The sequence below is a fragment of the Dreissena polymorpha genome, chromosome 6, assembly GCF_020536995.1.
Source record: "Dreissena polymorpha isolate Duluth1 chromosome 6, UMN_Dpol_1.0, whole genome shotgun sequence".
Lineage (NCBI taxonomy): Eukaryota > Metazoa > Mollusca > Bivalvia > Myida > Dreissenidae > Dreissena > Dreissena polymorpha.
Genome location: NC_068360.1, coordinates 51,151,286 through 51,163,832, shown reverse-complemented (window position 1 = coordinate 51,163,832; position 12,547 = coordinate 51,151,286). Strand labels below are relative to the sequence as shown.

The following is a 12,547-nucleotide window of genomic DNA, read 5'->3' as shown; positions in this document are numbered from 1 at the left end:
GAATATAGCATATCAGTGTCCGCATTCGGGATAACTGTATGTCGAAGGTAGCACTTAAGTAATTTTGTCCGAAACGTAAAGCCTCTGTTGACAGCAAATACCAGTGAGATTTGCAAATTCATCTTATATCCTACTCTTTTTTTTCTCGTAGATTCATCGCGTCGAATCAATACTTGAAAGATGGACGCAAAACGAGGCGTCGAAAACAATTAACGGCGTCTTGACGTCGACCTAATGGCGGATTTACAATAAGGAAACAAACTGAGCATTGGCACGCTATGAATCGGATTTGTCAGAAGCAAGTCCAGAATTGGCGTTAACATATTCTCAGTATGGTCTCTTGGGACTCTTGGGAGTATTGCTGGTTCGAGATTCTTTCTTAATTCTCTGAACGTGAGCGATTTTGAAGGAGGGGGGGGGGGGTGATGAATACATGCATACTTTTTTGACGATGCGAACAGCATCGTCCAAGGTATCATAACCATGATTTTTTTTCACAATGGCGACCTATGTAAAAGACCGAGCCAGTCCGATTGCGATAACTCGATTTTTTAGGTTACTTCCCTTTTGCATTCGCCACTGCGTAGGAGATTGCTCGTCATTGATAACATTCTCCTAGCAGAGTTGTCGTTCGTGTTTCAACATTCAACAATGACCGCCACCATGAGAGTCTCGATTCAAAACTTTCTTACTGCATAAATTGGCTTGTTTCGCTATTTAGAAGCTGTCAATTAGGATATATGAATTATTTATTCACCAAATCTCCGCTTATGACAACAATAGTTGGAATTCGAAGGATATATACTCGATGTGAATGAAGGACTTTCTGGATCGTAACAGCTTGACACGGCAAAACTGGCATACTGGTATTTTTAGTTATCAATATAAGTCACATTGTGCTTTATAAATTGTATTCGAGCATTTTGCGACTTATTGAATGACTATGATACCCGATATCAACATTTCATCGGGGATTTGATTAAATCATTCTTATTAGCTTGCCTTACTAATGCTATTGAATTCAATATTCATCTATTTAATACATCTATTTGTAATCTTCACGCCATTTCTGGAGAAATTTTCTTGTTTTTTTATTTCCTCATTCTTTCTGTTACTTTCCTCCTTCCCTTTTCTTTTCGTATCCGAGGAACCCCCATCCCCACTCGTAAAGCCAAACTTAAACAATGACATGAACGTTAAAACCTTTTTTAAATAGATTGCCGGGTTACCGTCTTACAAGAAATGGTAAGTGAATCTTAGCAAAATAACGTGCTACGGTAGTTGTAATAATTGTACAGGGTTAACTCTCTACTAAAAGCCGGGATCGACCATTAATATTAGTTTTGCTAATTGATTTGCGTAAAAAATATTGTCAAAACACTTCTAATCTAAATAAAGTCTCTATCTTCCTCTAAATGGATTTATTAATCGTCTAAAGGATTGAATAACTTTTCCATAATGACAACAAATTAAAATCATTTAAAATTGATAAATAACTATTAATTTTATAGTTACTTTGTGTTAATGTCCAGTTTTATACCTTCATCATTCCGGACGATCCTGGGCGATCCCGGCTTTTAGTTTCAAACGTATTTTCATTGAGAAAACACGTCACTTCGAGGAAACCAATAAAAAAACCGTGTCTAGCGGCATTCCGTTTAAAAATAGGTACTGACGTGTTTTACCAGGAAAACCGCCAATGATTTTCTGAATTGTCGGCCTCTTTTTGATTGCAATCAGGGGGTTCCGAATCTATTTCGAGATACGATCCGTTTGTTGTCTCCGAACTCACTCTGGGATTTAATTGTTATCTGATCGTACTGTATTAAGATTTTTGCATCTTTGAAAAGCTTATTTAAAACGCAGTTTATTGATATAGAACATATAATCCCGCTAAAAATACACACGACCGGTCGGGCATGTTCCTGGGACATTGGCTAGCCCGGACCAAGGTACAGGCAGTGAATGTCGTTCGGACGTGCCTTACGGTTAAGCCCTGACATTTATGTCAATTTTCTATAGAATGGCCTCTGTATTATCGGAACGCATACTCAAAAAGCATGTTGATGCAGTGTTTTTTGAAGATAAGTGTGTTTAAGATAATCAGTTGCGCGTTTTACGACATCGGATTTTGGGCGCGAATACAACTCGGGTACAGTCTAATATGGACCGAGTACAATTACGTTTATTTACCGTACCTGGGGTACATGTAAGTATCCTTAGAGTACCCAGGGTACATGTAAGTATACTTAAGAGTACCCGGGGTACATGTAAGTAGTACCAGAGCCGACAATGACCAATCGAGCTCCATTATCCCTCATGAACCGACTAAAAAAACCGAATCGGCAATATTTGACTTAATTTTTGGTTTGGTTGCTCTCGAGGGATCGAGAATTTCAGAATCTTCCTAAAAGCCCTACGGGTTTGATCCCCAGAAGAGACGTTGAAAACTAGCATACTTTGTTATCTAAAAGGCTGCTAAACCTGATATACAATGATAATGTGAATTTTCTCTCACATGATGTTCATCAGTCATATTATATAAAAACTTACAGCAGTAGTAAACAACTGGACAATAATTAATGAACGCATCTTTCATTTGTCTTTTACACTTTGATTTTGACATGGCCTAGATTTAAATATGTGACTGGACTTAACCAGCACTCTTGTAACAGAGCTAAAGTTTAAATGTACCATTGAAGATCACCTAAATCCAGATTTGCTATTATAGACGTGTGGAAAGTTTTAAGGGTGTGACAAGTAAGCAAAAATTGGTCATTACCCAGAGGCCACAACTGATCTATGACTGTATTCAAACAAGAAAAATCAGTGCCTGATTTAGATTTCCTTAGATAGTTCAATAAAAACTAATTCCATAAGCCTGGTAACAGTTTAACGGTAATGCTACCAATGTGTCACACCAGGGCCTTGAATTTGAAATCTAGGACATGCATGGTCATTTCTTCTATGAAATCAGGACACAAAATTGTATTTTAAGTCCTTAATTGACCTGGCTATAGTTCTCAGATTATTATAAGCTCAATCAGTATATTTATATCATTATTTATGCTTTGTGTATTGTAAACATATACACAATCATGCAGTTACATGATAGCAATAAATAATATCAAAGCTACCCATACTATAAAGGTCATTGACAAAGCCTATGGTCAAAATGTGAACACACGGAGTGTAATCGCCCTCTCGTGCCAGCAAAAACAGCACGTTGACAGGTTGTCATTTTTTGACAGTTCTACTGTCACTTTCATTTTGTGATATCAAACTATTAACAATTATGTGGCTGAGAAAAATATCGCCATTGCTTTTTATGCCCCCGGTAGGATGGCCTGTATCAGTTGAACTGTCAGTCAGTCAGTCAGTGTGTCAGTCTGTCCGTCCGTCCAAAAACTTTAATGGCCATAACTTTTTTAATATTGAACAGAGCAACTTGATATTTGGCATACATGTGCATCTCATGGAGCTGCACATTTTCAGTTGTGAAAGGTGAAGGTGAAGGTCATCCTTCAAGGTCAAATGTCAAATATAAAGCGTATGTCTGTCTGTCCAAAAACTTTAACATTGGCCATAACTTTTTCAATATTGGCGTGCATGCGTATCTCATAGAGCTGCACATATTGATTGGTGAAAGGTCAAGGTCATCCTTCAAGGTCAAGGTCAAAGGTCAAATTTTGCAATATTGAAGATAGCAACTCCATATTCGGCATGCATGTGTATGTCATGGAGCTGCACATTTTGAGTGGTGAAAGGTCAAGGTCATCCTTCAAGGTCAAAGGTAAAATATATTGCTTCAAAGCTGCGCAGCAGGGGGCATTGTGTTTCACAAACACAGCTCTTGTTTAATATATTTTCTGCACATTTCTTCAAAAAACTTACATCAATACACGATTTTCTTCGTTAATTCAATCATTCCTGACAGACTTGTGTACATGTTTCGCTTACATTTTGACGCGCGTAGGTAGGACCGCATTACCGCTTCCGAAATGTGTATTCATACTATTGCCTTCGAGGAACTTATCTGATGTTTGACGGGAAGGGCCGAAAATGTGCGAGTGTGGGTCAAGTTCCCCACAGGTACTACTTTCCCGTTCCCCCAATTTTTTTTCCGTACCTAAAATTTTTCATACCCAATTTTTTTCGTACCCATTTTTTTTTTCGTACCCAATTTTTTTTTTCATCCCCAATTTGTTGTTCGTATCCAAAAAATTTTCGGTCCCAATTTTTGGATTCCCAAATATGTGTTTGTACCCTAATTTGTTTTCATACCCAAATTTTTTTCGCAAAATTTTTGTACCAAATTTTTTTTTCGTACCAACATACACAATTGTGGTGATTGTGGTGATGTAGATAAACTTAACTTGATGCTTTTATATCCATCCTCTCAAAAGCATCGTCACACCAGTACTGTCAGTACTTTGATTTTAAATAAGGACTCAATACAAAGCATTTGATTCCATTGATTATAAAGTGATAATGATAAAATAATTATTGATTTGTTTTGCAGCAAGAAATTTAAACTCAATAGTGTCTGTAAGCCAATGTTTATATTGTATGTGTAATGCAAAATACCCTACAACTCAATATTGTCTTATATCTGTATTAACATTCCGATAAAATATGCATCAAAAACACGGGTTTTGGCAGAAAAATTAGAATCGCATTTTAAAAAGAAAACAATACATTTCTTCCATGCCAAGGAGCATGTGCAGTATAATTTCCGGATCTGAATTATAGATATAATAAAGTGATTCGCTTATTCTACAGTTGTTTTCTGATAACCATTATTTATCTGTTTGCCATACTCTTATCTAATTTTCACCGATAAACATAGTATTGAATAATCAGAAATAATGTTTATTTCAAGAGAAAATCGCGAAGACATCGGTGGACTGTAGAACGCATACTAGAATTGTTTCTGATCTATTTCACTGAAGTGAACCCTTATATATAAAATATGCGGCGTCAGGGGTTATAATTCGTAACTATTGTGAAGAGCTTTTGTTGATACTGACTGCAGTGAATTAGCTTAAAAGAGTATGGTATATATGATGTAATTTTAGGAAATCACAAAGTTTGTTAAAAAAAAAAAAAAACAGGCCTATGCCAAAAAACCTTATCACCCTTTTTTTAATTGATTGAACATCGCAATGAACAAAGGGCATTACACAAAGAAATAAGCTGCAAGTCGTACAAAAGTAGTCCGATTGTGACTAAGTAGAGCCTAAGTTGTGGGCTTTGCAGATTTATTATGAACAGTAATTGTTTATGTGTTTATTATGTACATTAAAGAGTTGATTAAAATATTCAACAATATATGTGCATTTATACCACCGCAAGCCATGTTTGACAAGCAGTATATTGGAGTCACTGTGTCTGTCGGTCTGTGAGTTGTTTTGTCGATTCCTCCGCATAAAATTATATAAAGTTTATGGAACTACTTCTACATTCCCCATGCTATTGAATAAAAACTTAACGCATGCCATCACTATAAGTCTCGGTCTGCAAGATGCAATGTCCACGTGCGCAGTTTTCATTTATTTCTGTGTTGTTTTTTCTCTTGAAATTAGCTATGCTTATGGCTGCTATTCCTGAGACAAAGCAGCATGAGGGAGGTATATTAAGTCATGTCAGTTGAAACCGAAACAGAAGTTTTTTGGCTAAATATTTATTTAATCACAGCAAAGATAGAGATACAAAGTAACACAATTGCAAGTTCATTTATCAATTCATTATTAATCAGTTTAAATAACGCAATATGGTCTCGACAATCATAAATTGTTAAGATGGTATAATACATGAAAGTATAAATTTACCCGGTTTTTGTCAAATCCAGGATGAGATTCTTAAAATTAATTTATGTGCATGAGGATTGATATATAAGACTGCAAAATTAACGTGAGAATGTGTCTTTGCAAATAACGAAAGCGTGTTTATCTTTAAAAAAAAAAACACAAATGATTAAGTGGCTTATGTGAGACTATACATTATTCATTTGAAACGCATTTAAGAGTTTATACAACGTAGACTTTGAATTGTATTACGGATGTATGCTTGAACAATAGCCTACTGCTAGCAACAACTGTCAAAATGTCTCATGAAAATAGTAAAACGTTGTTTATATTTCTGATTAAATATATATAGAAACGTGTATATTGATAATGAAAGCAGGAAAATCAGCATACATATATATATAAATCATGTTATACGTCCAAAATGTGCATCTCTTACGTAACCCCGGCAGTTTGGCTTGTTTTTACCAACATTTATATTTTTGTTTCGAAATAAGCAGACATTTGGTTATAATTAACTCTTTTAGTGCTGGAACCGAATTTTGAAGGCCTTTGCAAACAGTTTGGATCCAGATGAGACGCCACAGAACGTGGCGTCTCATCAGAATCCAAACTGTTTGCTATTCTTATAGTATTCTTTGAACAAAAAATCGAAGAAAATGCTAATTTCAGAAATTCTTCAGACGACATTTTTGCAGACGACAAATTTCCCAGCATGCAAAGGGTTAAACATTCTGTATGAGTTAATCGTATAAAAGCGACTTTCACACAATCATTGACGCATAGTTCATCGCCAGTTTAACATCCTTCAACATATTTATGCATGTCCTCCTTGAATTCGTCTTTGTCCACCTGACCGTCACCTGCAAAAGAGGTATAACGTGATAATCAAGCAAAATGCATGGCATATTCTGGAGATCAGTGTATGATTTAAAGTCAAGGTCGATGTAGTGTAATGGATATGGTCTCCGCCTAGCAACCGGAAGGACACGGTTTCGATCCCCATTGTGGGAGCGTTCTTTAGATCTACCCCAAAACCACAAAGTACTGGTTCTAGTGCCGGGAAACGGACTCGAGAGCGTTTCAAATAAGTAGTAAGTACTTTCTATGCAATCGAGCTTAAATAAATAGGTTTAAATTAATTTAAAGTCGCCCGCAGTCCAGCAGTATGTTAATTTTGCAAAGAAGTTTCAAATGGTTATCTTAACCATCAAACTAAAACGACTTTATAAAGGTATATAAATGTTGTAGAAGCTTATATGAGCCTAGCTATGGGAAAAGGAGATTTAAGGAGATTTAATGCATGTGCGTAAAGTGGCGTCCCAGATTAGCCTTTGCAGTCCACACAGGCTAATCAGGGACGACAATTTCCGCTTAAACTGAATTTTCGTCAAGATTAGTCTTTCGTTAAACAAAAATTACAATTAAAGCGGAAATGTCATCCCTGATAAGCCTGTGCATACTGCACAGGCTAATCTGGGACGACACTATTCGCACACGCATACAAACCCATTTTTTCACAGAGCGCGGCCCATATATAAATTGAAACTTCAGCTGCATCAGCAGAAGATATATATTATAATAGCATCTGGCTTATATTAATTGGAAACAAACTATAGCCTAACAGTATTACAAACGACACATTTAAAGACGTGAAACACAAATGCATATCAACCACACACTCATGAAAAAATCTGGGGCCACCGCTCTGAAGCGGACAATTCACGGCATGAGGGGCTTTTAATTAATAGCAGTTCAAAGAATACATTTCAATTCAATTAAAATTAAACTACATAATGGTCAAACCAGAGCAACAGGCATTAAATGTTTGAGGCACGATGAAATTAAACTTACAAAGTACCAAGCGCATCTCGCCTTTGATTAAAACGCTTAAGAGTCAAAACATCATTTTATTAAATGGTAAGATCATCTTCATGCATTTTCAGTACTAAGCAGCAGTAATGGTCGTAAAAGGCCCAAAACATATGGTTATGTATACTAAATTTAAGCCCTATACATAGCATTTCCGAAATTGTGTTATAGCAAACATCTAGAACTTCAATTTAATAGTAATGAGTAAAAAAATAACGAAATAAATGTATTAGTCGGCCATGACGGAATACAAACTCGCACTTTGTTGACGTCAGACGACGACCTGATGACGTCCTAATTTTAAACGCTAAGATATTTAAAATTACATGTTCATCATAAACAAATATTGCTTGAATATGTCCAACAATTGTGTAACAAACACTAAAGAGCTGAATTTCGAGTAATTAAAAAAAAGATTAACAACAAATAAACAATACTGAAGTTAATATTGCCAATCTTCGATGTTTTACACTGACCAGTTAAAGGAAATATACATTGCTTAATGCAATACATGTACAGGATATGTTATGGTATATCATTATTAAAGCACAACTTAAATAGTCTACATATGATCCGCTAGGAGGCGCATTATTATACATAAAATAGTCCAATGCGACCGATCTGTGTAACATGTGTTAAATTGTGTATGAGAGTTTGAGTTTGTGTATATTAGCCTCGCCCTGTGAAAATGGGGGTTTATTGCATGTGCGTAAAGTGTCGTCCAAGATTAGCCTGTGTAGTCCGCAAAGGCAAATCAGGGACGACACTTTCCGCCTTAACTGGATTATTGTGAAGAAAAGTCTTCCTTTAAACGAAAAATACTATAAAAGCGGAAAGTGTCTACCCTGATTGGCCTGTGCGAACTGCACAGGCTTATCTTAGACGACACTTTACGCACATGCATTAAACCTCCTTTCCGCAGAGCGAGACTCATATGAGGTTGAATCATAAACCAGAATAACTCACCGGAATCGTCAAGCGCCTTGCCCAATTCTTTTGTTTTTTCTCCTTCTCCAAAAATCGCTTCGAGCTCATCCATTGTTATCACGTCATCTCTGTTTGCATCGTAAATCTCGAAAACGCACGGATCTGCTTTAATCACCACTTTGAAACGCTCCCCCTGCAACGTTAAATGCTTTTACAGGTGTATACGAACACAGACACAAATTGATTTAATCACTGCCTTGTTTCAGTTGCAATACAATTGCTTTTACAAATGCTGCTTATTATTATGCATATATAAAATCTTCATGACAACATGTATTCTTGTTCACTCATCAAAGCAATGTCTTTGTAATTGATCGTTATCATCAGGTTATGTAACAGTCTTGAATTTATAAACTTTTACATTCGGTTACTTACTTTTCAAACAACTGACTAATACAGGAATATGTTAAAAATCATATAAAGGTCAGAAAATATGTAATATGTGTATTTCGTTATGTTTGGATATATAATTGACAGTATTAAACATTGTTTACCACGAATACTCATTCGTATAAACAAAAAAATCAATATCATTACTATACCAATCTCTTCATTGTACAAAATCCTTTCTTACAATATTCGAATGTTTCTGGACTTTCTTTCCGATTCATGTATCGCAGACACTGTGCAATTTACACAAGGCACCAAGCTTGATTTAAAGGTTTTGACATAATTTATTTATTTATTATTTAGCTAGAGCGCTGTACTACAAACCCGAGGATTGCGGGTTTGATCCCCGGCGCGACCGCATAACTTATGTGAGTCGCGTTCTGAGAAAACTGGGCATAATGCATCTGTGTAGGGTCGTCCCAGATTAGCCTGTGCAGTCGGCACAGGCTAATCAGGGATGACACTTTCCGCTTTTATGACATTTTTCGTTTAAATGGAGTCTCTTCTTAGCAAAAATCCAATTAAGGCGGAAAGTGTCGTCCCTGAATAGCCTGTGCGGACTGCACAGGCTAAGCCGGGACGACACTTTACGCACATGGATTATACCCAGTTTTCTCAGAACGCGACTTATGTGGTGATTATTCATGGCATCCTTTCTACGGCCATTCACACCCTACCTTTATTTCAAGTAGGGTAGTTGTCAATTACTTGTTTGTGTACTTTAAACTGGGAAACCAGATATCATAGGAAAATGCGAGAAGGTTATCTGACAGCTGTGCTTTGACTGAAATACTGTTGGTAACGGCGAAAATTCCAAACAAACAAACAAACATAATTGACCAAACATAACTTGATTTAAACTAACCTCAACGCTTCTCCTTCTTCTTCCAACGACGATAATCGCAATGGTACCGTAATACGGGTAACCGTAATACCCCCACTGACGGCGAGAGAGATCTAGTGCTCCACTGTCCTCTTTCGTTCTTGCACGGAAGCCAAAAGCATCACAAGAGACGCATGCGAGGGCAATCGCTAGAATCAGCACGTACAGCATCTTTGTCCTGCAAATCGTTTAAATATATACACATTTACTGATACTATTACTTTTGCTTTGCCTTAGATACAAGTATATGTCAGGGTATTATTCTTAAGGTAGTGTAAAGACCAATAAACTCCAGCGTTTTTATACGATGTCAACTGACGTTATCATTCATAATAGAGTGTACTCAAGTAAATACGGCTTCATTCGGGAAAGTCGGCGTTTTATTTCGGTTTTCGTCGGAAATAATCTTTTTTTAAGATTGTAAGTATACTTAGTTTCGTTTTGAAAGCTGGCTGTTCAAAAAGTGAGAAATGATACATTTACATTTAAAATATTGAAAACAAAAAGTTGGGATGAGCTTTCTTAACCTCTGAACAAACCTTGAAATGTATACATGTAAAACAGTATTTTTCTTTCAAATAAGACATTAGATGGGTTCGGAATTGGATTGTAATCGGGTTATAATAATTACGTTCTTCTTAATTTGCATATATGCACTTATTGTGATATCAAGACAATTATGATTGTTATATTTTATAGTAATATTTTGTTCCGCATTGCATTATGCGCAGTTGGGCATGTGTACATATCCTTTGTGATCATAAGGAGGTAAAAATAATAAATGAAAAATTGCCAATGTCAGGGCGGAGAATCGAAGCCCATTTCGTATCAACAAAAACAAACAGTTTTTTCTTTGATTCGGAAACGAATAAAAACAAGTAACCATCACACGCTATTTATATATGCGTATTTTATGATTTATATATCATATATTTTCCAGACATAACTATTGAATAAATCAAGAACAGAGTCAAATTTTACAGCCTCGGCAAATTTATTATTTTATTTATAAAATAAACAACACGAAAATGCATTTCTTCCTCTCTGATTAACTATACATATACGGCATGTATTGGTACTTTTAACTTAAAGCATTTACTGCTTCATAATTAATTATGACTTTAAAAACATTAAATGTTCAAAAAATAATACGACGTGGTACAGCTTCAAAAAATTAAAAGACCCACCACTGTCTTAAATTGTATGCAAATGTTATATGGTGGGTAAAATTAACCATAAATACATTCCCCAAAATGATCAAATGTGTTTAATATTTGATTCAACATGCGCATTGTCTTAGTACATAAGTTCTTTTAAAACATGCATATAATAACAGTTCTATGAATAGTTTATATCGTTTACAGACCAAAGTGTGCGACCTATAAAATAATCTGCGTCTGTTGCCTTTATTTAATAATTCAATGCTACTCGATATCCCTATTAAATTATTTCTCAAGTAAATTACGCTATTTGTTATTACTAACAATTGCATTAAACGACATGTTTCAATACTTATTTCGCATTTAACAAAATTAAACAATACCATGTATAAGCAAAACAAGAACACAATGTATAAGTTTTACCTTTGGTTTGAATACGCGTTGACGTTGCCTTTTGACTTACTGAGACCGCTCGTCGAAGCAGAACTACCGATGGCTGTAGACCTCCTTTGCCTTTCCTTTTCAAGCGTCTAAATTTATAGCAAGAGGCCCGATGGAATCCAGGATTTTACCCGGATTTTACCCGGGCAAAAGCTTACGTAATTGCATACGATTGGTTAGTAAGATAATCACCAGGTACGACAGACGCATGAGGATAACCTCAATTTCAGCCACTGAAATTAATAGATTTAAACGAATAATAAGAATGTAATCGAGATCGGTAGCATGGAGCATGGAGCATGGAGCCTGCGTGATCTCAGGAATTTACATAGAATGTGATGCCACTACAATTATCTAAACGTGCCTATATATGGTAATATTTGAATTAGTTTGCAAACACTAAGATATACTGCCATACAAATTATTTCCGCCCAACTCATACTCTATAACTATTCAAATTGTAATCAGTAATTGTATTAAAGCCCATGTGGATTTTAAAATTAGTATTTTAAATGTCAAGGTGTGACGGTGCCTGTTATATGCGAGCATCTCTTTGTATGGAAGCAATTGCTTCCAGTGTATAGTTATGGGGGCTTTGGGCGATAATAGTTTTAAAATGTTTAACATTATCTTAACATATATTGCAGCAACATTCACAAGGCTTACAGTCAATAGGAAACACAAAATGCCTTCATTCCGAAATCTAGTTAACATACAAGCCTGTTTTCTAAACATTCAACAAAATGTGTTTATAACTTCCGAGTTAGTCATGACGTTTAAAACTTTACTTAATGCGCAAACAAAACAAATTGGAAAGCGTTTAGCATTAAAAGATCCAGCAGATTTGTCATTTTAAAATTGATTTAAATCCTGCACATATTAGGTGGTTGCACAATAAATTATTTTCTGCAAAGATTGTTTTGCAAGCGTTTTATGCGTAGGCTGATGCTGTGTGTGCACAATAATAATAGCTGTTAACCTATCTTGCACACTGCCGAAGAATATGA

General features: G+C 35.8%; 1 protein-coding gene across 1 annotated transcript in view; it reads right to left on the bottom strand.

The window, feature by feature from the left end:
• LOC127834543 (uncharacterized) overlaps positions 1–11,592 on the bottom strand; it is an 85,969-nt gene extending 74,377 nt beyond the window's left edge. The window contains exon 1 of the mRNA XM_052360525.1: positions 11,523–11,592. The gene's annotated coding sequence lies outside the window, so the exon portion shown is untranslated. The remainder of the gene's footprint in view (positions 1–11,522) is intronic.
• Positions 11,593–12,547: the final 955 nt, after the last annotated feature.